This window comes from Grammomys surdaster, unplaced genomic scaffold (genome assembly GCF_004785775.1).
Source record: "Grammomys surdaster isolate TR1022 unplaced genomic scaffold, NIH_TR_1.0 126546, whole genome shotgun sequence".
Taxonomy (NCBI): Eukaryota; Metazoa; Chordata; class Mammalia; order Rodentia; family Muridae; genus Grammomys; species Grammomys surdaster.
In genome coordinates, this window is record NW_021621338.1 from 8933128 (window position 1) to 8937790 (window position 4663).

Here is a 4663-nt window from a genome sequence, read left to right on the forward strand (position 1 = left end):
AGAGGGACCTTTAACTAACACTCTGCCCTATTCTTTACTCCTGTTATTGATAGCTTTGATTATGTTATGCCTTATTTAGGTTTGTCTGAGCCTTTTTTGATGTGTTTCACTGCAGTATCAACTCTTGTAATACAAATCTTTCTCTCTAAGTTATTCATTTTGACTTGTATATTTCCCAAAGGAAAAGATTATAATATTTTTATAATATTGATTTAAATCACAACCTTTAATACATGCACAGTATTTATTAATTTGTGATAAAAACCATTATTGACTGGTGTGCTTCCTCCTAATTAAAATCTTAGCTTTTAGTTAATAATGTTGTCATAATGACAGATTTATAAGTATCTCTGTGGGTAAATACCTAGGGTCACATACCTAGAAAGAGCATATCTTGATCACATATTAGTTCTATTTCACTCTCTAGAGGAACATCTATAGTGATTTCCATAGTGACAACAGCAGATTTATATACCACCACTAGGGCAGAAGGTTTTGATTTTTTCTTAAACCTGGTCAACATTTGTGTTTTACTTTCATAAAGATAGCTATTTTGATTGAGGGTAGAATTAAAAGAACAAGATAGAATTTCTTTGGAATATAGTTGACAATGAAATCCAAATTAAACCAAATACATGATTTATAAAATACTTGTCTGAAACCAATAATTCATATAGTAGAAAAAGCGGAACATCATGTTTATTAGTGCATTATTGACAGCAGTTAATTTAAAGAAAGTATCTAGATGTCTATTAACAGAATAGATAAAATAAACATAGGGTATATATACAATGAAGTTTTATTCAGCCAGGAAGAAGAATAAAAAAAAAATCAAAAACACAGGACGGAATGAGAGATCATTGTCATAACATGAAAAATGAGGAAGACTCAGAATGATAAAAATTACATATCATCTCTCATATGTAGAATCTTGTTTTAACACATATGAATACCATGCACATACAATACATACACAGCTCAATAATACAAGGACTATGTTTTTACTTTTAGTGAACAGAATCAGGAGGGCAGAGGGACGAAGAGTTCATTTGTTATTTTCCTTGTTATTGTGACAAATACCTGAGAAAAACAATACAAGAAAGGAAAGATTCCTTTTGGCTCACAGTTTGAGCACACAATACAGTTCTGTATGGTGAGAAATCATGATGACAACAACTTGAAGCAGTTAGTTACAATTTCTCTGTCATCAGACAATAGAGAAAGATGAATATTGGTGCTTAGCTCCCTTTGTTGATTTCATTCAGTCTCGATCCCCAGTTATGGAACACTACTGCCGATGCTGTAGATTGCTCTTCTCATGTCAATTTAATTCATCTAGATAATTCCTCACAGTCACATCCTGAGATTGACAATCAAGATTATTCATCACACAACACTACTCATAATTATTTTGACCTCCATATATATATAAATATATATAGTGATTTTTAGCCATTTTCTTTTACCCCTTGTCTTTGTAAACTTATGTCAATCTCATAATGCAAAATGCAATCAGTCTGATTTCAAAAGACTCTATAGTCTTTAAAGATTCCAACTCTGTTAAAAAAAAAAAAATCCAAGCTCCTAATCTCTTTTGAGACTCAGGAAAACTTTTAATTGTGAGTTTTCCCACAATAAAAAACAAATTAAATACTTTTAAATATACAATGGTACAAAACAAACATCTCAAAAGAAAAGAATTCAGGTATAACAAGGAAGTGTCATATCAAAGCAAGATCAAAAGCCCGGAAGGAAACTGGGGATGTGGCTCAGAGGTATAGTGCATACTTGTATTGAACAAGGCAATCAGTTAAATCCCTGATATTCTGTACAAAAAGGGAAGTAGAAGTTTGGGGATGAAGAGATGACTCAGAGGATAAGAGCAATTGGTGTTCTTCTAGATGTTTAGGATTCATTCTGCAGCACTAATATGGAAACTCACAACCATCTGTAATTTTAGTTCTAGTGGATTAAATATCCTCTTCTGTCATCTCAAAGTACTACATGCATATTGTGCACAGATACACATGCAGGCAAAACACTCACACATATAAAACTAAAAATAAATCTTTATAAATGAAATTCTTTCTTTCAATGAAAACAAAAAAATCAAATAAGCAAATAATACAAACAAAAATAAAGATGAAATCAACAAACCCCATAGCTCCATGTTTATTATCTGGGACTTGTGATGGAATTAGCTGACCTCCAGAGAGTTTGGAACTAATTCTTCTTGCTATACGAAACTTTTCTCAGAGATCCCCAGGATGCTGGTATCTCTAAAACCATGGGCCTTCCATTTTACTTTAGGCTTCATCTTTATAACTGTTTGCTGTGTCCTGTCTAGCCTCAATGACTCTTTGGAAATATGGCTCAAGATACCTCAAATCTTCTCAATATTGCATCTTTATGCCTATAAAACTAGCACCACATGGCTACTGTTACAAAATTCTACTGCCAGCTCAGGATAGGGCTTTGTCTTACTTGACCCTTCAGAACTCATTCAGTGCTTGTTCTGACTAGGGGAGTCCTTTGATGACATTCTCATTTTAAACTCCAGTCTTGGAAAGAACTTGGATTTGTACAAATTAGAGCCTTTGATGTGTTGTCTTGCCTTTCAGGTACTTGTGGCATGGCTTCACTTAGTTCAAATTTCAGTGGCAATTACAGATGCTTTGTCTTCTTCACTTTCCTATTCTGGTAAATTAAATTTGCTCACAAATGTTTTCTTTCCAAATTGTACATTTGTTTGTTTGTTTGTTTGTTTGTTATCACTGTTGTTCTCATTGCAGACCTGGAAGAAAATGTCATAATTAAACCAACCATTTCATACAATGATTATGGTCAAAAAATTAAATAAAAGTCTAAGAATTTTTCTGATATCTTTTCTTATCCTTTCTGTCTTAATGATAACCATAATTATTATTTAATTATCAGTTCTCTTCTATATGAAATTCAAAGACAAACAGAACAAATGAAGGAAACAAAAGTTTTTCAACAGCAAAATTGCTTGTACTTTAATCTCTCCTCTGCTTACTTAGCCATCATTTATTTTCATACTTTGTGTTCTGTTGCTACTTCATTTGCAAGTTTGTTATTAATTGAAACTAATTTTTAAGTCTGAAATAAAATGTCTGTTTTTAAGCAGATACAGCAAATTGTGTTTTCACTGTTTCTATTTCCATTACCATTCATTTTATAGGCTATGAGCATTCAAAGTTCTGAGAACTCCCCTTAGAAAGGACTGTGAAATGTTACTTTTCAGTTCTACATTGGTAAGGGATGTTTTACCATTAATCATTATATTCCCTGACTCCTCAAGCATATTGAGCATCTATAGTCATTCTTTCCACTGTTAAACATTCTGTCAGAGGAAATGTACAGTTTTCCTTGATGATGAGAAAACTTTGTGCAGAATCTTACCCGTCCTTGACTTGCCATCCTGTTAATTTAATAATTCTGTCTATCTTGGTCATCCTGATAAGCCCTTAGAAATAGTGATCATGGGAGCGTTCACAGAATTTTATTTATTGCCTTGCTTGTTCTTTGACTATTTGTGTTTATTGTCTTGCTTGTTCCTTGACTATTTGCATTTATTGTATTGCTAGTACCTCAACCAAGAACTAACTTTAATACTTGCATTCAATTAAAATGCTGTAAAAGCAAAAAGGAGTGGGAATGGGATAGGAATGTTCTAGGGAGGGGAAATGGGGAAAGGGGATGACATCTGAAATGTTAATAAATAAAATATACAATAAAAAAGAAAGAAAGAGAAAACTTTGTACAGGCATGTGGTGGAGAGAGTGGAAGAGTTTCAAATAAGGGCAAGTAAAGCACACATTAGACTTGAGCTTGGAGCACAGTTTTCCTGAATTCCTGATTAGTTTTAAAAGCCCTATTTATTGTACCCTTGTATGTTATCATAGAATAACTGGGGTTGATTGAGAATCAAATCTGGAGATGATTCTTCCAAATTTGAACTGTAGCCAAAGAACAATCTGTATTTTGCTTGTGTTACTGTGAGTGAACTGGCTTTTTCATTCTGCCTCAGCTTCTCTTTCTCACATTCCTCCCATGCGTTTAATTTCCTCCTATGAAATTTCATATGACACCAGAATGTCATTCTTAAATAGATATCAAATGCTTCACTGTTGTCACTCAGAGCATTGCTCACACTTTAAGTGTATGATTTCATCTGATCCTTAGACTTCTTCTCCATTAATAGTCTCTCGATGTTCATTTAGTATCACACTTTCAATTAGAGCCTTGTAGCTGTCTTTTGATCCATGACTTTTAGATCAGAATTTATAGGTCTATTGCATATTTGCCCCATTAACTGTCTTCACATGATGATGCTCATGAAACAAAGTAGATATTTTACTTTGAACATTCAATATTATGTTTACACTTTCTATACTTAACTAACGTCAGTTTAATTTTTCATCTGGTAGGAATTTCAGCCTCCTCCAACTGTCCCACCTGTCAATAGAACAGTGTCTCTATCTTCATTGTAAACCAGAACATAATCATCCTTGTCACCTCCATGGCTGCAATACTGGCTGAGCCATCATCATCATCATCATTGTCGTTGTCATCATCATCACCACCATCGCTAGATAAGTTTATGAAAGTCACCTAAACAGCTTTCCTACTTCATCTCACC